The 23,478-nt window shown below is 44.4% G+C and overlaps 1 pseudogene; it reads left to right on the forward strand.

Annotated features, from left to right (window-relative positions):
- Window positions 1-23,478, forward strand: part of LOC100410221 (protein dispatched homolog 3-like) — a 49,847-nt pseudogene that overhangs the window by 12,193 nt on the left and 14,176 nt on the right.

The raw sequence follows: 23,478 nt of genomic DNA on the forward strand, positions 1-23,478 counted from the left end.
AAATGCTAAAGAATCTGCATCAACTAACGAGCAAAACAGCCAGCTAGAATCAAAATGGCAGTATCAAATTCACACATAACAATATTAACCCTATATGTAAATGGGCTATATACACCAATCAAAAGACACAGAATGGCAAATTGGATAAAAAGCCAAAACCCATCGGTGTGCTGTATCCAGGAAACCCATCTCACATGCAAACATACACAAAGGCTCAAAATAAAGGGATGGAGGAAGATTTACCAAGCAAATGGAGAGCAAAAAAAAAAAAAAAAAGCAGGAGTTGCAATTCTCATCTCAGATAAAATAGACTTTAAAGCAACAAAGATCAAAAGAGACAAAGGGGAACAATCCAAGATGGCTGATCACTAACATCTCGAGATTGCAGCTCCCAGTGAAAGCACAGAGAAAGAGAGAATGCCACACTTTCAGACAAATTTTTGTCACTCATGCAGCAGAAGATTCCCAGTGGAGGAGCCCCATTGGTCACCAGCGTGACTTTTTTGCAGCGGTTTTGCTGGCACCTCGGTGCAGCAGTTCTTGGTGCAGAGTAAACGGGACTGGTTTTTCTTCTGACTGGCGTTTGGAGCTCCGGGAAGGCAGAGTCGCCTATTACGGACTCAAGAAGGAAGCCAGACTGGTGATTCCCGGGCAGAAAAGCACCATCAGTCTTAACGCCGCTGTTGTGGCTGGCACAGTGTATTGCTCAGATTCCAGCGCTGGGAATTAACAACTTGGACGTCCACTCAGAGACCTAATTTGAAAGTTGGTAATTACAAAAACGACAGGTGGATAAATTTACAATGATGTGAAGAAAACAGCGTTAAAAGGCTGAGAATACTCAAAATCAGAATGCCTCTTCCTCTAAAGAGGATCACAGTTCCTAACCAACAAGGGAACAAGGCTTGATGGAGAACGAGTGCATCCCATTAACAGAATCAGGCTTCAGAAGATGGATAATAAGAAATTTCTGTGAGTTAAAAGAACATGTTGTGGCTCAATGTAAATAAACTAAGAACTTTGAAAAAAGGTTTGATGAAATCATGAGAACAGACAATTTCGAGAGGAATATAAGTGAATTAATGGAACTGAAGAATATAATATGGGAACTCCGAGAAGTATGCACAGGTTTAAACACTCAAATTGATCAAGCAGAAGAAGGGATATCAGAGGTCAAAGACCAACTTAATGAAATAAAACAAGAAGAGAAGAATAGAGAAAAAAGGATAAAAAGGAATAAGCAAAGCCTCCAAGAAATATGCGACTGTGTGAAAAGACCTAATTTATGTTTGATAGGCGTATCTGAATGCAACAAAGAGAATAAATCCAAGCTGGAAAATATTCTTCAGGATATTATTCAGGAACATTTTTCGAACCTAGCAAAGCAGGACAATATTCAACCCCACGTAATAGAGAGAACACCACAAAGATATTCCTCAAGAAGAGCAACCCCAAGGCACATAATTGTTAGATTCACGAGGATTGAAACGAAAAAGAAAATACTAAGGGCAGCCAGAGAGAAAGGTCAGATTACCCACAAAGGGAAGCCTATGAGACTTACAGCAGATCTCTCAGCAGAAACCCTACAAGCCAGAACAGAGTGGGGTCCAATATTCAACATCCTTAAAGAACAGAACTTTCAGCCCAGAATTTTATATTGAGCCAAACTAAGCTTCACAACTGAAGGAAAAATAAAATCTTTTATGAACAAGCAAGTACTCAGAGATTTTATTATCACCAGGCCTGCTTTACAAGAGCTTTTGAAAGAAGCATTACACATAGAAAGAAACAACCAGTATTAGCCTTTCTAAAAATATATTAAAAAGTAAAAAGCATCAACATAATGAAGAATTTACATCAATGAATGGACAAAACAGCCAGTTAACATCAAATAATAGTAATCTTAAATTTAAATCGACTAAATCCCCCAATCAAAAGATAAAGCCAAAACTCAACAGTATGCTACATCCAGACCCATTCCACATGCAAGGATATGCAAAGACTCAAAACAAAGGGATGAAGAAAGATTTACCAACCAAATGGAGAGCAAAAATATATAAAAAGCAGGAGTTGGAATTCTCGCATCTGATAAAATAGATTTTAAAGCAACAAAGATATAGTGGTAAAAGGATAAATGCAACAACAAGAGCAAATGATCCTAACACCCAGATACATAGAGACTTAGACTCAATGAGACAGAAAATTAATAAGGATATCCAGGACTCAAACTCAGATCCGGAACAAGTACACTTAATAAATATATATAGAGCTCTTCACTTTAAATATACAAAATATACATTCTTGTCAATACCACATCATACCTACTCATAGGTTTAAATGAAGTATTGATCAGCCATTATTAATACCCATTTTTTAGAATAAAGCAACATTTCCTTTCTCTCTCCCTTTTTTCTTCCTCTTTCTTCCTCTCCTTCACTTTTTTTCTTTCCTTCTCTCCAAAAAAGAGAGAGAGAGACAAAGAAGAACATTACATAATGGTTAAAGGATTGATACAAGAATAAGAGCTAACAATCCTAAATATATATGCACCCAATACAGAAGCACCCAGATATATAAGGCAAATTCTTAATGACTTACAATGAGACTTAGACTCCCCCACAATAATATTGGGAGAATTTAACACTCCACTGTCAATATTAGACAGATCAACCAGACAGCAAATGAACAAGAATATCCAGGACTTGAACTCAGACCTGGAACAAGCAAACCTGATACACATTTACAGAACTCTCCACCCCAAATCCACAGAATATACATTCTTCTCAGCATCACATCACACCTACTCTAAAATTGACCATAAAATTGGAAGTAAATCACTCCTTAGCAAATGTGAAAGAACAAAAATCATAACAGTCTCTCAGACCACAGTGCAATCAAGTTAGAACTCAGAATTCAGAAATTAACTCAGAACCGCACAGCTTCATGGAAACTGAACAATTGACTCTTGAACGTTGACTGGATAAACAATGAAATGAAGGTCGAAATAAAGAAGTTCTTCGAAACCAGTGAGAATGAAGACACAACATATCAGAATGTCTGGGACACATTTAAAGCAGTCTCTAGAGGAAAATATATAGCAATAAGTGCCCACATGAGAAGAGTGGAGAGATCCAAAATTGACACCCTATCATTAAAATTGAAACAGCTAGAGGAGCAAGATAAACTTAAAACCTAGCAGAAGACAAGAAATAACTAAGATCATAGCAGAACTGAAGGAGATAGAGACATGAAAAACCCTTCAAAAAATCAATAAATCCAAGAGCTGGTTTTTTGAAAAGATTAACAAAATAGACCACTAGCCAGATTAATCAAAAAGAAAAGAGAGAATAACCAAATAGATGCAATAAAAAATGATAAAGGGGAAATCACCACAGAACCCACAGAAATTCAAACCATCATCAGAGAATATTACAAACAACTCTATGCACATAAACTAGTAAACCTGGAAGAAATGGATAAATTCCTGGACACTTGTGTCCTCCCAAGCTATGTATCGAAGCATCCCAGAGTGCAGAGATGTATAACTTTCGAGCATTCTGCGGGTCAGGACAGGGCACAGGTGAGGATGGCTGAGCTCCACTCCATGGTGTCTGGGCCTTGGCTAGAAAGACTGAAAGGCTAGGGGTTACTCAATGACTGGGGGCTAGGATTATCTGCAGCAATGTCACTTACATGCTCACAGCACATGGTGTTTGATGCTGGCTGTCAGCTTGGTTGTCGGCAGGAAGTCCTACGTGTGATTTGTCTGTATGGGCTAGTTTGGGCATTCTGCTAGCATGGTGGCTAATACCAAGGATGAGCATCCAAAGAGTGCCGGGAGGAAGCCGCCTCTTTATTTCCTAATGTCTGCATTCCTTCCTCTTGAATCCAGGTGGGCCTTTGGCAGCCTTCCCTGCTTGATGGGAGGAGTGTCAATGTCACATCTTGAGATAAGGACCTGAGATGGCAGATGTTGTTGCAGCCATCTTTGGAAAACACTGCCTGCTCCATGTATCTGTTAGGGCTTCCAGCCTTTGGAGGGAAGGAGCAAGTAAAAGAATAGAAGCTGCCATTTTCCAGGCATTTATACCCACCAGGCACTGTGCTGGGTCTGTTGTGTATGCCATTCTTCCGACAATTTTGGTGGTGAGCACTGTTACACCCATTCTGCAGATGGGAAGACTGACGCTCAGCAAAGTTAAATTACCTGCCCTAAATCTTGATTTGCACCCAAGTCTGTCTGCCTCCGAAGCTGTAGCTCTTAATACTCTGCTTCGCTGCCTCTCCCTCCCTTCCCTGCAGTAATTTTTACCTCCAGGCCAAATCTAGTAAGGATGGTGAGAAGCTTAGCAGCTGGTGGGGGGTGGGCGTTCAGATCTATAAAGGCTTCTTGGCAGAGATGATATTTGAACAAGGACTTGAATGATGAATTTAGTGTGGAACCCAGGGGGAAGGGGGTAACATTCCTGGTGGAATAGCAATGGAATCAAGGGGCCTTCAGATCACTCAGGGACTGTTGCTTTGACCCAGAATCCTGGCCTTTGGCCACCTACAACACCAACGCACTAAACCATACGCCACCGACGGCAGGCTGAGGCATGGCAGGATGAATGGATGTAGTTCCCAGAAAACTGCAAGTGGCCCCTCACCTCTCCACCTTATTCCCAACAGCTTTCTTCTTCTGAGGCCAAGAATGGGGCAGAGGCTCCCACACTCCTCACCTCCATGTGCAGACTTGGTTTTTCCCTTTGGAGATGGGGTCAGTCAGAGCTGCCTCCAGTGGAAATACAAATTGGGCTTCAGAGCAGTTACTATCCCCTAGGCAAGCTGGCAGGCTCGTGTTAGGGCATTGCAAAATTTAATTATCTTATTGATAGGAATCTTGCATATTACAGGAGCAATTCCCGCCCCTGACAGGCCTCTCTTGCAAGTCGTCTGCTGCGTACCCATCCACTCCCCCACATCCTTAGTCACTCTTTCTGTGTCTTCCTGTCTCCCTGTTTGCATCTCAGTCTCTCCTTTATCCCCCATCATTCCACTCTCCCCTCTGTCTCTCTCCTCTTTTCCTCTATCTCTGTTTCCCTCCTTCCTTCACTTCCTCTTGCTTACTTTCTCTGGACTGACAGCAGCCTCTCTTCCTGGACAGATCATATGATTGAAGTGGAGCACTCCAGAGAATGTTAATAGAAAAGGCAGCATTAATTAGCTAGTGCTAGAATTATTAGCTTCCTCCTCTCGCTGCCTAGTATCTAACTGGGTAATGAGTCTCTCTCTGTCCAGAGGGCAGGCAGGACAAGGGGTCAGGCCATGCTGGGGATGTCAGAAAGCCTCTTCTCTTTGGACCACCCTGCTGGAGTCCTCTGGTTGCCCAGCCCTTCCTCTCCTGCCAGGCCCTCCTGCTGCTTTGCTCAAGTCTCTAGGAGGCAGATGCCCGGCCCCTGCCCATGCCCAAAGATTTGATGTTGGTGGGGCTGCATATTAAGTGGCCTGAGCCTGAGAAGCAGTGGCTGCAGCTGCAGTATCCCAAAGAGGGGGTGGGAAGCTACTGAGGATTCTCCAGGAGAGCTGTGACAGGCACCTAGATTTGGCACAGTTCCTCAGCAATGGCTGAGCATGTTACAGTCCCCAGCAGGGAGCAAAGAAATCTGCTTATGTGAAAGATAATAACTAACGTACTACACAGACTGCAGAGTACTTCCGCTTTGACCCCACAGTTGTAGGAGGCACTTACATAGGCATGTCTCTAATACCCAGGGAGGTAATGGGCAAGTCACTTTACTTCTCTGGGTATCAGTGTTCCTTTGTTAGAATGGAGAATGTGATTCTGGCTGCCCTCTGGAGTCACTAAGAGATGAGCTAACAGATGTGAAAGTGTTTTGGGGTGGAAGCTGCTTTGGGATGGTGTCCTTGGGAATACAACAGGATCCCTCACCAGCAGAACAGGGAATAAATCCTTCTGGGCAGTAATTGCAGTGCTTTTCCAGTCTCCGCCCTGACAGGCCAGTCCCAGACAAAGGAGGAATCATTCTGCGTGAAGTACCCTCATTTCTTCCATTGCTCACCCCTTATATTGAATAACTGCTGGAATAATAAGAGCTAATGTTTAATGAGCACTTACTCTGTGCCACACACTCTTCAAAACCCTTTATACATACCAACTCATTTCTCACACCAGCCCAATGATGTGGGTGCTGTTATGATTATCTCCACTTTTTAGTTGAGGAAACTGAGAAATGGCAATTAGGTAAGTTGTCCTTCATTTTAAAGCTTATCGGTGGTGGAATGAGATTGAAATCCAGATGCTCGCCCTTTGTGATTTTGTGCCAGTTACTGCACTGGGAGCCCTGTTCCATCCCTACTTCTTTGCCAGGCAAGCTCCTATTCATCTATTAAGATCCAACTTGGGCAACTTTGCCCAAAGGTTGGACTAAATGCCCACTCAACCTGCTATGGTTTGGATATGTTATATGTTTTGTCCCTGTCAAAACTCATGTTGAAATTTAATTTCCATTGCAGCAGTATTGAGAGGTGGGGCCTAGCTGAAGAGGTTTGGGTCATGGAGATGGATTTCTTATGAATCGATTAATGCCATATTGTAGGAGTGAGCTAGTTATTACTCTTGCAGGAATGGATTAGTTTCCAAGAGAACAGGTTGTTGTAAAGTGAGTTTCTTCCTCTTGTTTGGTCCCTTTTTCTGTTCCCACTTTGACCTTCCTCTGTGTTATGATGCAGCACCAAAGCCTTCACCAGAAGCCAGTGCCATGCCATTGAACTTCCCAGCCTGCAGAACCATGAACTAAATAAAACCTCTTTTCTTTGTAAATTACCCAGTCTCAGGTGTTCTGTCATAACAGAACAAATCGGACTGAGAAACTTCCCCTGTTTCCACAGTCCCCTTTCTTTTTCTTAAGGGAGGCAGGAAAGAGCATACACAGATTTTGGAGTCAGATGTATCTTGGGTCCCATCCAGTTATTCAAGTTATTGTGAATCTTAGTGAGCTATTTCACCTCTCTGAGCTAGTTTTATCATATTGCTTCTCACTCTGTCTTTTAGTTGTAACTCAGTGCATTTCTCCAGTCAACAACATCAGCATCACCTAGGGGCTTGTTAGAAATGCAGAATCTCAAGTTCTCTCCCAGACCTGCAGTATTACCAGGTGATTTGTTTGCACCTTTGAGGTTGAGAGAGGTCTGGTGTAACTGTCTGTCTCTATAGCATGTGAGTTTGTTGAAGACTGGGTTTGTTTCTGGATCTGTTTCTATGGGCCATGCCACAGCACAGTACCAGGTACCCCTTAGTAAGGTTTTGTCTGGGGAGTGAATGAATAAATGAATGGAGATGCCTCAAGGAACGGTACTTGGCTGAATTGGGAAACTGAAAGAACCTTTATGGTTTTAGACACCAGTGTTATCTCTGCCCAGAAGTTTAGCTGCTAAGGCAAAACCCCCACCCTTAGGGAAAAGTCACCCTTTTCTGTTTCCTCCCATTAGAGTGTCAGAGCAGTGGTGACCATTAATGCCTTCTTTTAATTGAACAAAATTCTTAAAATTACTCTATTATTTGTTACCCAAGAGATGGCAACATTTACCTTGAGTTATAACAGTATAATATAAATGATCACTTTTACTGCTTTTAATACTGGAATCTTAGAATACATTCACTACATTTATTGAGCTTCAGTTTTTGGCCTTTATGTTGCATGCATTTTAATTCTTACTACATTTAAGACCCATAAGACATTGCAGCATTATTTTACAGAGTCTGTGTTTATTATATTTATTCACATAATTGCTTGTTCTGTTGGTGTTTATTACTTTGTACTATGTCATGTTTCCCACTGGGATCATTTTCCTTGTGTCTAAGAAACTCTTGCATTTTTTACAGTGCAAGAAATTTGCTTGTGACAGATTCTTTGTTTTGTTTGCCTAGTAGACATCTTTATTTTACTTTCATTTTTAAATTATATTTTTGCTGATATAGAAGTATTATAAATTGGCAGTTAATTTCTTTTAATGCTTTACCTGAAGATGTCACTCCATTGTCTTCTGACTTCTATCATTTCTGTAGAAAAGTACGCTGTAAATCTTTGTTGTTGTTCTATTAAAAATTCTCTTTTTTCTGCCTTTAAGATTTCTCTGTCTTTGTTTTCAGCAGTCTTACTGTGAGGTATCTTGGTGCGTTTTCTTTGTGTTTGTTCTGTTTGAGGACGCAGAGTTTCTTGAAGCTGTAGGTTGGTGACTATAATCAGTTTTAAGAATGTCCTAGCTATTATTTCTTCAAATATTGCTTCTACCTTGTTCTCTGTGCCCTCTATTTTTGCACTCTGATTACGCAGATGTTAAATCTTTTCTGATTTAACAGAAAAGAGCCCCATATGTTTTCAGTGCTTTATTCTGGGTTTTATTTTTTTATTTTTCTTTCTGTGCTTTGGTTTAGATATTCTAGTTCACTGATCCTGCTTTCTATATATTGTCTCTAGTCTGCCATTTAATGCCTATTGAGTTTTTAATGTTATTGTTTTGTTTTTCCATTTTGAGAATTTCTATTTGAATCTGTTGTAGATCTAAATCACTGGTGCAGTTATTTTATTCATCATTTAATTTATTTTGTTCACATTCTCCTCTCTGTTCTTAAACATGTTAATTATAGTTTTTTTAAAGATTTTACCAACTTTTAGTATATGGATAGCCTGAAGATTTGTTTTGTAGTCTGTTCTTTCACTTGGTTTGGGATCATGTGGTCCTGCCTATGGGTATACCTGGTAATTTTTATTTTTTTATTTTTATCTCTTTGTGACAAGGTCTTACTCTGTTATTAAGGCTGGAGTGCAGTGTCATGATCATAGCTCACTGCAGCCTCAAACTCCTGGGCTCAGGTAATCCTCTCATCTCAGCCTCCTGAGTAGCTAGGTCTACAGGCATGTGCCACCATGCCCTGCTAGTTTTTTGGTTTTGTTCGAGACAAGGTTTCACTATGTTGAACAGACTGGTCTCAAATTCCTGGCCTCAAGGGGTCCTCTCACCTCAGCCTCTCAAATTGCAACTTTTATTAAGTGATGAACATTATGTGGAAAAAAAAACACACAGAGGTCCAAATTATGTTATTTCCTCCAGAGAAATTTTCTCCTTCACCTCAGAAGGCACATAGAGTCGTGACTAATCACCTTAAAGAGGCAATGACTGCACTGAGAGTTGAGGATGGTTTGCAATCCTGAAAAGTCTCAGTCTACCTCTAGTTTGCCCTAGATACTCTAGGATTTTCAACTGAGAACTTGGTATATTCTGCAGCGTTTTTTTCTCTGATAGGTTCTAAACTCTAATATTTTATCTCTTAAAGCTACTAAAGAAATAAAAACAAAAACTCCACCATGCTTTCTAAGAGGGTTTCTTCTTAGGTTTTGGCTTCAAGCCCCACGCAGCCCCCGTCTTCAGCAGAAGGAATGAGGAAAAACCTAGCCATGTGCTCTGCTGGTCTGCAACTGTCTGCCCAAAGCTCTGCTGGCTTATCTGACTCCCAGCCAGGTTTTTTATTTTTCTGCCCAAGTTTAGAATCAGAAAATGCCTCCAGGGTCAAAATGGCTGTAAAAGGGTAGCTTGCCTTCCCTAGGTTCTCTTCTTTCTGGAGTCTTAGCTCTCTACTCTAGTTCTGATTACTTCAGCAACTCTCTGCTGTCATCAAAAATATTTTCTGAATTTTAGCAGATATTTTAGTAGTTTTAGGTAAGATAGTGGTCTTCCATAAACTATTTCTTTCAACTTTAGAATAAAAGTATGGGTGTATGACTTTTTGTAACCAGCATCTAGCACAGGACCCAGAACCTAGAAGTTACTTTATAAAAGCTATCCAAAATAACGTGTGAATGAATAAATGATTGATTTCTAGTCTAACAAAATGATAGGTAACCTATTTAATTCAACAAAGTAGATAATCCAGAGATTCTTTCAACTTGGCTTTTTAAAGTCCTGTTTATATGTTTAACAGCTTTATTGAGGTATAGTTGACATAAAACCAACTGCACATACTTTACCATTTAATTGATTTTGACATGTGTATACACTGTGAAGCCCTTACCATCATCAACACAGTGAACACTGGTAGGGTACTATAGTTCATGCCTATATTCCCAGCTACTTGGAAGGTTGAGGCAAGAGGATCCTTGAGACCAGGAGTTTAAGACCAGCCCGGAAAACAGCAAAATTTTGTCTCTAAAACACACACAAAAAGTAGACTTGGTGACACATGCCTGTAGTCCCCAATACTGTGGTGGCTGAAGTGGGAGGATCCCTTGAGCCAAGGAGTTTGAGGTTGCAGTCATCTATGATTGTGCCACTGCACTGCAGCATGGGTGGCAGAGCGAGATGCTGTCTCTTAAAAAAAGTCAAATTTGTTGATATAAAATGATTTATAATATTTCTCTATTATCTTTTTAATATTTGTAGAAGTTGTGGTGATATCTCCTTCCCTGTGACTTCTTTCATTTTTCTATGGTTAGTCTGGCTAGAAGCTTATCTGTTTTATTAATCTCACAGAACTAGCTTTTGGTTTCATTGATTTACTTGTTTGAGAACTAGATTTATTTATTTTAATTTTTAATTGTTATGAGCACATAGTAGGTGTATACATTTATGGGGTACATGAGATGTTTTGATAGAGGCATTCAAGGGGAGGTAAGCACATCAATAGGGAATGGGGTATCCATCCCCTCAAACATTTGAGTTATAAACAATCCAATTACACTCTTATTTTAAAATGTACAATTAACTTATTATTGACTATAGTCACTCTATCATGCTACCTGTTTCATTGATTTTTCTCCATTGCTTTTCTATTTTCTACTTCTTTGATTTTGCTCTGATCTTTGTTATTTTCTTTCTTTGGTTCATGTTACATTTCATTTTCTCTTGTACTACTTTCTTAAAGTAGAAGCTAAGGCCATTGATTTAAACCTTTCTTTCTTAATAGAGGTGTTTAGTGCTATAAAATTCCCCTTAAGTATGACTATTTTAGCATATCTCAAAATTTTAATATGTTATTTTTCTTTTCATTCAGTTAAAAATACTTTCTGTTTTTCTTTTGATCGCTTCTTTGACCCATGTATAACTTAAAAGTGTGTTATTTAGTTTTCAAATATTTGGGAATTTTTCAGGGTTTTTGTTGCTGATTTTTAATTTAATTTCATGGTGGTTAGAGAACATGCTTTGTGTGATATAAGTTCTTTTACATTTATTGAGTCTTGTTTTATGGTCCAGTACGTGGTCTTTTTGCTGAATGTTCTCTATATACATGAAAAAAAAAAGTTCTGTTTTTACATGAAATGTTCTGTGGGTGTTGATTAGATCAAGTTCATTGATTGTGTTGTTCATGGTCTTCTATATTCTTACTGATTTTCTGTCTGATTTTTCTAGCAATATTGAGAGAGAGAGAAATTGAAACATCTACCTACAATCGGGAGTTCTCTATTTCTTTTTTCAGTTCTGTTAGTTTTTACTTGGTGTATTTTAAACCTCTGTTATTAGCTATAAAAACATTTAAAATTGTAGTTTGGTTGATGAGTTGATCCCTTTATCATTTTGAAGTTATCTTCTTTGCCTCTAGTTATATCCTTTGCTCTGAAATTTTCTTCACTTTTTAGTAATATAACCAATCCAGCTTCCTTTTGATCCATGTTAGCATGGTATATCATTTTCTATCCTTTTGCTTTTATCCTATTTGTGTCTTTATATTTAAAGTGGGTTTTTGGTAGTCAGCTAGGTCTTGACTTTTTTAAAGGTCTCTGATACTCTCTGACTTACTTGGAGTATTTAAGCCATTTACAGTTAATGCAATTATTAATATGGTTAGACTTAACTATATTTTATTCTGTTTGTCTCATATGCTCTTTGTTTCTCTTTTTCTCTGTTTTGCCTTCTTTTGAACTAATTGATTTTTTTAATAATTCTATTGTATCGCCTTTGTTGGCTTTTATGCTATAACTCTTTTAGTGGTTGCTTTAGAGTTTGTGGTATACATCTTTAAATTATCACAGTGATATTATATCATTTCATATATAGTATAAGAGCTTTACACTCATATACTTCCATTTTTTCCCTCCTGACCTTTATGTTATGTGGTTATATATTTTATTTTAATGTATATTGTAAGCCTCATGTTACATTGTTTTTGTTTAAATGGTCAATTATCTTTTAAAGAGATTTAAATAAACAAGAAAATTGTATGTATCTATTGATGTCATTACCATTATGAGTGCTTTTTGTTTCTTTATATAGATCCATATTTCCATCTGTTACCATTTTCCTTTTGCCTGAGGATTTCCTTTAACATCTCTCATAGGCTGAGCACAGTGGCTAATGCCTGTAATCCCACTTTGAGAAGCCAAAGCAGGAGAATTGCTTGAGGCAAGGGGTTCAAGACCAGCCTGGGCAACATAATGAGACCCCATCTGTATTAGTTCATTTTCATACTGCTGATAAAGACATACCTGAAACTGGGAACAAAAAGAGGCTTAATTGAACTTACAGTTCCACATGGCTGGGGAGGCCTCAGAATCATGGCAAAAGGCAAAATGTGCTGCCTACATGGTGATGGCAAGAGAAAATGAGGAAAAAGCAAAAGCAGAACCCTCTGATAAACCTATCAGATCTTATGAGACTTACTATCACAAGAGTAGCATGGGAAAGATGGGCCCCTTTGATTCAATTACTTCCCCCTGGGTTCCTCCCATAACACATGGGAATTCTGGGAGATACAATTCAAGTTGAGATTTGAGTGGGGACACAGCCAAGCCATATTATTTGACCCTGGCCCCTCCAAATGGCATGTCTTCACATTTCAAAAAAATCCATGCCTTCTCAGCAGTTTCCCCAAAGTCTTAACTCATTTCAGCATTAACCCAAAAGTCTACAGTCTGAAGTCTCATCTGAGACAAGGCAAGTCCCTTCTGCCTATGAGCCTGTGAAATGAAAAGCAAGCAAGTTACTTCCTAGATACAATGGGGGTACAGGTATTGGGTTAATACAACCGTTCCAAGTGGGAGAAATTAGCCAAAACAAAGAGGTTACAGAACCCATGCAAGTCTGAAATTCAGTGGGGCAGTCAACTTTTATAGCTTCAAAATGATCTCCTTTGACTCCAGGTCTCAAATCCAGGTCATACTGTTGCAAGGTGGGTTTCCATGGTCTTGGGCAGCTCCACCCCTGTGGCTTTCATGGCCTCCCTCCCAGCTGCTTTCATGGGCTGGCATTGAGTGTCTGCGGTTTTTCCAGGTGCACAGTGCAAGCTGTCAGTGAATCTACAATTCTGGGGTCTGGAGGATGGTGGTCCTCTTCTCACAGCTCCACTAGGTGGCGCCCCAGTAGGGAATCTGTGTGGTGACTTCAACACACATTCCCCTTCTGCACTGCCCTAGCAGAGGTTCTACATGAGGGCCCCATCCCCACAGCAAACTTCTTTCTGGGCATCCAGGTGTTTACATATAGCTTCTGAAATGTAGGTGGAGGTTCCCAAATCTCAATTCTTGACTTTTTTGCACCCGCAGGCTCAACACCATGTAGAAGCTGTCAAAGCTTGGGGCATCCACTCTCTGAAGCCACAGCCTGAGCTGTACATTGGCCCCTTTCAGCCACAACCACAGTGGTTGAGACACAGGGCACCAAGTCCCTAGGCTACACACAGCATGGGGACCCTGGGCCTGGTCCACAAAACCATTTTTTCCTCCTGGGTTTCCAGGCCTGTGATGGGAGTGGCTGCCATGAAATTCTCTGAAATTTTCCACGTCAGAGAATGTTAATCTTCATGGTCTTGAGGGTTAACATCAGGCTCCTTGCTACTTATGCACATTTCTATAGCTGGCTTGTGTTTCTCCCCCAGAAAATGGATTTTTCTTTTTCATTACATAGTCAGACTGCAAATTTTTAAAACTTTTATGCTCTGCTTCCCTTATAAAACTGAATGCCTTTAACAGCACCCAAGTCACGTGTTGAATGCTTTGCTGCTTAGAAATTTCTCCTACCAGATACCCTAAATCATCTCTCTCATATTCAAAATTCCAAAAATCTCTAGGGCAGGGGCAAAATGCTATCAGTCTGTTTGCTAAAATATAACAAGAGTCACCTTCGCTCTAGTTTCCAACAAATTCCTCATCTCCATCTGAGACCATCTCAGTCTGAATTTTGTTGTCCATAATTCTATCAGCATTTTGGGCAAAGCCATTCAACAAGTCTCTAGAAAGTTTGAAACATTCCCACATTTTTCTCTCTTCTTCTGAGTCCTTCAAACTGTTTCAATCTCTGCCTGTTACCCAGTTCCAAAGTTTCTTCACATTTTCAGGTATCTGTTCAGCAACACCCCACTCTACTGGTACCAGTTACTATATTAGTCTAGTTTAACAGTGCTGATGAAGACATACCTGAAACTGGTAACTAAAAGAGATTTTATTGGACTTACAGTTACACATGACTGGGGAGGACTCAGAATCATGGCAGGAAGCAAAAGGCACTTTTTACATGGTGATGGCAAGAGAAAATGAGGAAAAAGAAAAAGCGGAAACTCCCGATAAACAGATCTCATGAGACTTATTCACTATCACGAGACAAGCATGGGAAAGACCAGCCTCGTAATTCAGTCACTTCCCCCTGCATCTCTCCCACAACATCTGGGAATTCTGGGAGATACAATTCAAGTTGAGATTTGGGTGGGGACACCACCAAACCATATCACTATCTGTACTGAAAAAAAAATTGGCCAGGCATGGGGGCACACACCTATAGTCTAGCTACTCAGGAGGCTGATGTGGGAGGACTGCTTGAGCCCAGGAATTAGAGGCTATAGTGAGCTATAATCATGACATTGCACTCCATCCTGGGTGACAAAGTGAGACCCTTATGCAAAAAAATTATATCTTTTAGTGCAGGCATACTGGAAATTAATTATTTCAGTTTTTGTCTATCTAAAAAAGTTTTTCGTTGTGTCTTTGTTTTTTGAAATGTATTTTTGCTGGGTATAGAATCCTGGGTTGACTTTTTTTCCACTACCTTCAAAGGATGTTGCTCCCCTGCCTTCTCGTGTGCCCTGTTTTTGATGAGAATGCTGCTGCCATCCTTGTCTTTGTTTCTCTGTGTCTTTTCCTCATGCTGCTTTTTAAGATTTTCTTTTGGTCACTATTTTTGAGCAATTTGGTTATGATGTGCACCATAGCTTTTTTGTGCTTGGGGATTATTTTTGAAGCTTTTTGTATCAGTAGGTTTATAGCTTTCATCAAGTTTGGAAATTTTTCAGCCTCCTTCAGGGAGTCTAATAACCCATATCTTAGACTGCACAGAGGACTGGAAACTCGCTCAAAGCAATAAGCCAGGATATGCATAGGACTCATTTTGTTTCTCAGTTCTCAGGGATCATCATCCTTGGTTGCCTTGTTTCTTGTATTTTCGCACATTTTTGTTGGTTCCATGGGGAAGACAAATATGGACTCCATCTTCTTACTCCATCTTGGCCAGAAGCTGATGTCACTCATGTTTGTATTTTAAGACACATTTTGACCATCCTGGTTATGTTTTTTTTAATTAAAAATAACTGTGTTAAGCACACACTGAATAGCAGTGAAAAACTGAATATCTAGCAGCCAGTTTGAATTGAGAACTTGGCCATAGATACGGAGAATTGGAAGATAATGTAGAAGCTGATTATAATTGATCATGATCTGCATAGAGCAGTGGTTCTCAACTTTGACCCTACATTTGAATCACCTGGAAGAGTTAGGGAGCCCTGATGATTCAGCCTCACCCTAGCAGTTCTGATAGAATTTTTCTGGAGTCTGGCCTTCCATCAGGATGATTGGAAGCCCCCAGGTGATTTCGATGTCCATCCAAAATACAAAGTTACAGGTAAAACGGACAGCTCCAGATCCTCCTCCGTGTTCACAGCTGGCTCTAATCCTCTTCCTGTCTTTCCTCTCTCGACGTCCTCCCTTCCCCCAGCAAAGTCCAGGTTCTCTATGGGCTGATACACCTGTTTGACTATGAAGAGTGCAGGACGTTAAACAATGACATGCTCCTGGCCTTCATCAGCAGCCACTGCATCACTGCCCTGGTCTATGTCCTCACCTTCTGCTCAGGTAGGGCTTCTCTCAAGCCTGCCACCTCCTCCCCTCCCAGGGTGCTCCTGTCTGCCCAGAGCCTGCCTTCTCAAGAGTTCCAGAATACTCTTGAACCCAGCACCTCAGAGCTGAGGACACAGGAGTGTGTCCAAAAATCTTCTAACCTTGGGCAGGCAGACTGAGGCCTAGAGACGGGTTGAGCTGTGCTAGACCGGGTCACACCCTCTACCCTGGGCGCCTGCATGACTGGACTTTTTGTCTGTTGACCATCTTTCTCCTGTTGATAGCCTTGTGTTTGGTAGCCTGGGGTATTGCACTCCTTTGTGGATTACTTTGTAGCCTATTTTGGGGTCCAAGTCAGCTGCCCTCTGCCCCCCACTGATCAATTTTTCACCTCCACCTGCCTATGGACACCAGCTGCTGCTTACTTCTATCTGTATATAGTAGACACACTCTATTGCCCAAGCAGACAAGAGAATGGTAATACTTTCAAAAATGGAAAAGACGTTTATTCATCCATGCAACGAATATTTGCTGGGCACCAAACTATATGCCAGATGCTGTAAGGTACCAGGGATCCAGACACAGGTCCTACCCCCATGTAATATATAAGGTCCATAAGGCTCTTGAGGTAAGGTCCGCAAGAGGAGGATGACCTGACTTACTCAAAGATGGCTTCATTTGCCACTTGGGCCTCCTGCTGCTGCCCGCTTTGGGCATGGAGAACTGAGAATTGGCCCTCTGCCTGTGCTGGGAACAGAGAGGGTGGTGAATAGTGTCCAGAGTTGTGGGAAAGAGGTGGGACCCAGCCGATATCAGGGACTCTAATGGGGCTTATGTTCCATGAGGGTCCCTCTACCTTCCCCCTTGTGTCTGTTACCTTGCCCAGTGTTCCTGTCCTTTTTCGGGATTGCCAGCATTGGTTTTAGCTGCCTGGTGGCCCGCTTCCTGTACCATGTTGTCTCTGGTATTCAGTACTTGGGCATTCTCAATGGGGTGGCCGCCTTCGTGATCATGGACATTGTTGAGTTGCTGCTGTTGTCATGGCAGTACGCCTCCCACATGGGAACGCTGCCCCACCCCCTTTCTCCCTGGATACAAAGCCTGGTGTCCATTGGGGCTCTACACAGTCCTACGGAGGCATAGAGTCTTGGAGTGCGGGGTTAGAATATGGGTGGTGGGAGGATCCTTGGAATAGGGTGAGTGGAGAGAACAGGAATATTTTCTGGGTGGAGGTTAGGATGGTGGGAAAAGCCCAGGAAGTGTGGGAAGAAGGCCATGATGTGGCAGAAGGCACCTACCCCTGGGTGAGCTTGGGGCCAAAAAGTGTGGTGTGTTGGGATGGGGATTGAACTCTTGGTTGGAGGAGCCCGTCGGAGGGGTTTCTCCGAACTCAAAGCTGAGAAGCAGGACTCGGTTGCAGCCTGACCTCCCAGGAGGCCACTCAAACTTGGTCCAGGCCCAAGTTGGGCCCGATCCTGGAGACAGCAGAATGATCCTGATTCTGCCCTCCTGGCCAGGGACTCCCTCCCACAGGTGTAGACGATATGTTTGTGTTCATCAACACCTACCGCCAGGCCACCCATCTGGAAGACCCACAGCTGTACATGATTCACACATCCAAACTGCAGGCAAGGCCACCTTCTTCACCTCCCTGACCACAGCTGCCACCTATGCAGCGAATGTCTTCTTCCAGGTGCGGACCTGCCCTCCGTTCCTGTCCTGGCCTCCCCCTGCTCCCTGTGCCCACACCCAGCCCCTGGTCTCTGCCCTTTCCACCACCACATAAGTGCCTGCATAGCCTTCACCTCAAGGTATTTGCTCCATCTCTACAGTTCATTTTTGTCGCAAATCACCCATTACCCAAACTTAACAATTAGGAATATTATAATCACCTGGACAGTGTGAATCAGGGATACTTAGTAGCCCTAGCCCAGCCTCCACCCTTCAGGACATTTGGTGGTTTCCAAAGCTCCTTCTCACCCTTGCTAATTGTCAAAGGTAAAATAACCATCCATTTTTCCAAAAAGAAACTTGGCCCCTGAGAGGTAAAGTGAATTTTTTGGGGTCACACAGCAGATAAGTGAGAAGCCTGACCAAGTCCACAAGGATTCCCACCCCTGCCCCAACCCCTGCCTGCTTTCAGCTGCATTTTCCTCCCTCACACTGACTTTCTCTCACTGCCTCTGAGTGGGGCTTAGGAGAAGGCCTTGAACCCAGGCTGGGTCCTTGGTTTGGAAAGAGTGAATTGGCCCAAGTCTTTGAGATACTTTATGACCTGAGCTGAGCAGTCTATCTGGAAACCAGTAGATGCTTTAGAATTATCTGGATCCTTCTAGAGAATCACTTCCAGAAGGTAGGCAGAGCTGGGTTCAGCTTCTGCTGTGTCCTGGAGCAGGCTGTGTGACCTCTCTGAGCCTCGCTTTCCTCCTGTGTGGATTATCTGGAGACTAATAGGTTAGGATGGCTGTGAAAGTGTTTCACAGAGTGCAGGCTGCTGTGATGTTGGTTAGAACTTCCTTCCAACTGGCACCTCCCTGCGGTCCCTGTGGTACTTCTGGAACATACCCATTGCTCCCAGTTCCCAGGGTCCCTGCTTCCATCATGTGGCAACATTCTCTCCCTCCCTCCCCCACTAGCACATGGCCTGGTCTCATGGGATGTGTCTTTTGCTGTCCTCCATTCATTCCTGTAATGACAGTTACTGAGCCCTGCTCTGTGCCAGGCACTGTTCTAGGCAGTGGGCTACAGCTAGCCAAGAGCCTCCACTCGAGATGGGGCCCTTCCTGTGCTGCTGCATCCGCTGACATTAGCCCTTGGCTTCTGGTATCCTGTGAGGCTGGTGGCTGGCATTCTAGCAGCCTGGGCTTCCTCCTCCTCCTGCCTCAGTCTGGGAGGGATTTGTGGTCCTGTGTGTCTCTCCCACTGTAGGAGCACCCAGGCCCCCTTACTCCAGGTTCAACCAGATCCACATCACTTTTCCTTTCCATCACCAGATCCCAGCCATCCATGACTTCGGCCTATTCATGTCTCTCATCATGTCCTGCTGCCGGCTGGCCATGCTTGTCACCATGCCTGCAGCTTTGGGCCTCTGGAGCCTCTTCCTGGCACTGCTAGAGAGCTCCTGCCATACCAGGTAAGTCAGGTGGGGCTTCTTTCCACAGCAGGGTATCCACAACAGGGCTCTATGAGCTGCTTGGTGCACCACCCACTCCTCCAAAAGCCTTCTATGTTCCCAGTCCTGTGCTAGGCAGGGAACAGGGAGGAGAAGATAATTCTGTCCAATAATTGCAATTTGTGATCACCAGTGTTACCAGGAAGTGAGCAAACACTTTTGTCCAAGATCTTATGACATCACTATTCACTCCCCAAAGTACTCTGGCAGCTGGGTTCTCTTGCTGTGCCCATTTTATAGATGAGAAAAGAATGGCTCAGGGAGGTTGGACACCTTTTTCAGGGTCACCCATTTAGTAGGCAGTAGAGCCTGGATTTAAACCCAAGAATATCTGCCTCCAGATCCCATGCTCTTAGGTACCATGTTCAATGTCCTCTGGTTCTCATCTTTAGATGTAGTATGCCATGTGCAGAGCTGAATGGGTCAGTTCAGAGTTGCTGCTGGAGATTTAGGGGGAAAGGTCTTGTCGGCCTGGTGGTTGGGAAAAATGGAGGGGGATGGTGGTGGAGCTGAGTCAGGCCTGGGTGGCTGCCTGATGTTGAGAGAATGGAGAGATGATGGAGAGTCTCTGGGATTGGAAAAGGACCACTCACTGTAAAAAAAAAAAAAAGGCCTTGGTTTTTCTAGATTAAAAAAAAAAGAAAAGCCTTGGTCAGTGGTGTTCAGGGACCCATGACTATGTCCACTTGCACATGGTGAGCCCTGGAGGGTCTGCAGGGAGAGAAGGGCCCAGAAAGTAGCTCAGACTTGGGCCTGAGATGGACCCCTGAGCTCTCCCACTCACACCCTATCCCTTTAGGACCCTGCTATGGTGGGGACCCTTTAGGACCCTGCTGTTACCATTTGTCTCTCTGGAGGAAGACTGGCACCTGAGGTTGGGCACTGCCCATGGTTGCCCTGGCTAAGCTCTGTTCTCTGTACCATTGGCGTTCAGATTTGACTGTTTTCCATGACAGTTTCATGACATAGAACCAGCGTTGTGGGGAAAGGGCACCTTCTTCTAATCTTTATAGAGATGCCAGATAAGCCTACAGCCCCTGCCCCCCAGTCTGGGACTGTCCCCCAATAGTCCTACTGGGCACAGTCGTCTTTGCAGTCAGTCAGACATGGGCTCCAAGTCCAGCCTTCCTCACAACCGTGAAATCCTGGGCAAGTGACTTCACTTCTCTGCATCCGTTTCTTTTTCTTTGAAGCAGTTGTGATCCCTGTGTGTGAGTCCCATGAGAATTAATTGAGATCATCCACGCAGGGCTCCTGGCTTGCTGCTGGCATGTGGCAGTGGTATTAACCACACACACAGTGCTCATATCAACCATGAAGATTACTCTTGTCCTAGGTCCCTAGGGTGAGCTTTGTCTCTCATGCATTAATTTAGCTGAGACCTCCGCCACGCAGCTACACCCTTAGCTCGGCCCTCCTCCTCCTTGCTCCCCTGAGTATTTAGTTGGTGGCAGAGGCCCTGGGCCACACAGCAGCAGAAGAACGAGGCCCTGATTTGATCACCTTAGTGCCCTGGCCACTGTGTGTCATCATCCGGGGTAATGTCTGCTGTTACCATTTGTCTCTCTGGAGGAAGACTGGCACCTGAGGGCCCTGGGGTAGATGGTACTAGAAAGAAACTAAGTGACCAGCTCCCAAAAGTCTGGGTTGTGCATCCAGTGTGTGATGTCAGCAGCACCCAGATACTTGGGTTCATCTGATCACCAGGGCCCTGCCTCACCTCCTCTGGCTCACACTTGTCCCCTACTCTCTCCACAGCTGCCACCAGAATTGTGGTGGTAAGAGCTCCCTGCACTTTCCTGGAGCCATGTTTGTAGCTCCTGAGCAGGCTGGCAGCAGCCCCGCCCAGGGCCCCATGCCCTACCTGGATGATGACACCCCTTGCTGGAAGTCGAGGATGAGCCAGGTGAGAGCTGGCATGGGCCTGCCTGGCTCACCCCAGCCAGACCCAGCGCTGCCTCTGCCAGGGGAGTAACGCTTGACAAGTTGGTCCTGAGGCAGTGTGCTGGACAGGATGGTCTGGGAGGTTCCTCACCAAGCATCTGGGCTTCCCTGGAAGCGAGCGTGGACCACAGTGGGCTTTGGTGGGCCTCTGCTCTGCCCTGGCAATGTCACTGGAACTGGGAGATGTGTCCCTGGTATCCATGTCCCCCGAGGGTCTGCAGCCAGCCTCCAACATGAGCAGCCGCAGCCAGCTCATTGTGGTCAGCCTTGAAGAGCTGCTGGGTGATCATGTGTAAGTGGGCCCTCCACCCCTGCCCCCATCCTGCAGTTCCACCCCCAAAACACAGGCACTGGGAGCCCACCCCCTCTCACAGATCTGCCAGGGTCAGAGGCCTGGGCTGGGGTCTTTCCTTCTCTAACCCCCCTCCTTCCTGTGTAGAATGAAGCTGGTCCCACTGCAGCGGTTGCTCATTGGCCCCTGCTGTGTGCCAGCCTCACACTGGGCAGCAGCACAGAGCATTCGAGCCCTGGAGTTAGATCCATTTGAGCCTGTGTCCCAGTTTGGCCGCATTCTAGCTGTGTGACTTTTTTCTATTCCAGTCCGTGTAGTGCTCAGTTCTGTAACTGAGGATGAGAAGCCTGGATAGGAAGGCAGCTGTGATTTAAGAGTATGTAGAGACCTCAGCCCAGCACGTGCATGCAGTGAGTGCTCAGTGAATGTGAAGTTCTGTTATCACCGTCGTCTTCAACAGTATTTCAGAGTTGTGAGATCAAGTGGTGCACCAGCTCTTCATAAACTATGAGGTGCTCCGAGGTGGTGGCTGCTTATTGTCCAGGAGTGTCAGATTATATAGCTTATAGTCAAACCCCAGGGGACACCACAAAACATCTGGTATCTGGCCCTGGAGGACCATCCCCAGGAAGCTTTGCCCACAGACTGGCATGCAGGGCCTTCCCCCACTCCCTTAGGACACCCCGGCCCCCACAGCCATAGCAGCTGTCTCCCAGTGCTCGAGAGCCTGCTGGGAATGCACCATCTGAACCCAGCCCCGTCTGGTGTAGTGCCCTTTCCTCACAGGGCTGTTTGTCTCCATCCTCATCCTGTCCCTGGTGTTTGCCAGCCGACTCCACCCAATCAGCCAGGCCCCGCTGCTCTTCTGTCCCGATACCAACATCCAGGTGCTGCTGGACCTCAAGTACAACCTGAGTGCTGAGGGCATCTCCTGCATCACCTGTTCAGGTGAGGCATTACCTGCCCCCTTGGGTGTCCAGGTCTCGAAGGCTGCTGGTCTGAGAGATGCAGGATCTGGGCCCCCCATTCATGCCTGACCTCAGGCAAGTCCCACTCACCTCTGAGCCCCCATGTTCCCACAGTTCATTCCATAGATGCTTGTGGGGTACCTGCTCTGTGCTGGCTCTGGGGAGTGTGGTGGGTGGGAGGCACAGGCTTCCCAAGCTCAGGAAGTCCACATTCCAGCTCGAGGGACTGGTCACTGTAATAGTAGATCTGAGCTTTTGTGGAGGAAGAATAGGGAGTCTTAGAGGCCCACATCATGGAAGGCTTCCTGGAGAAAGTAACATCTAAGCCAAAACTCACAATAACAGGAAGGAGTTAGCCAGGCCAAGAGGGGAGAGAAGGAAATAGTTGGAGTTAGCCAGGCCCAGTGGGGAGAGAAGGAAAGAGTTGGGGTTAGCCAGGCTGGGAGGGGAGAGAAGGAAAGAGGAAGGGTTAACCAGGCTAGGAGGGGAGAGGAGGAAAGGGGTGGGGTTAGCTAGGCTGGGAGGAGGGAGGATGGAAAAGGAAGGGTTAGTCAGACAGGGAGGGGAGAGGGGGGAAGTGGTGTGGTTAGCCAGGAAGTGGGGGGAGAGGAGGAAAGAGGTGAGGTGAGCCAGGCAGTGAGGGGGAGAAGTGAAAGGGGTGGGGTTAGCCAGGCAGGGAGGGGAGAGGAGGGAGGAGTCTAAAAAGAGAAGGGCCACAGAGGTGGGAAAACCAAGACCATGATTGAGACAGGCAGTGGCAGGAGCTAAGGTTGTGAGCTGGTGGGCTGGGCCAGGGCAGGGGGGTAAAAGTGAGGGTTCTGGATTTTATTCTGATCATCACTGGAGACTAGTCATGGGGTTCAAGTAGAGAAGTGATGGAGTCTCCCAGGTGCTGTGTGGAGTGGATTGGGGCACTGGGTGGAGGCTGGGTAGGAGGCTAATGGGGAATTCTAGATGAGAAACAGTGGCGCTGGGACCAGGATGATGATGGCAGACGTGGTGGAGTCC

Source organism: Callithrix jacchus, chromosome 3, assembly GCF_049354715.1.
Source record: "Callithrix jacchus isolate 240 chromosome 3, calJac240_pri, whole genome shotgun sequence".
NCBI classification, from domain to species: domain Eukaryota; kingdom Metazoa; phylum Chordata; class Mammalia; order Primates; family Cebidae; genus Callithrix; species Callithrix jacchus.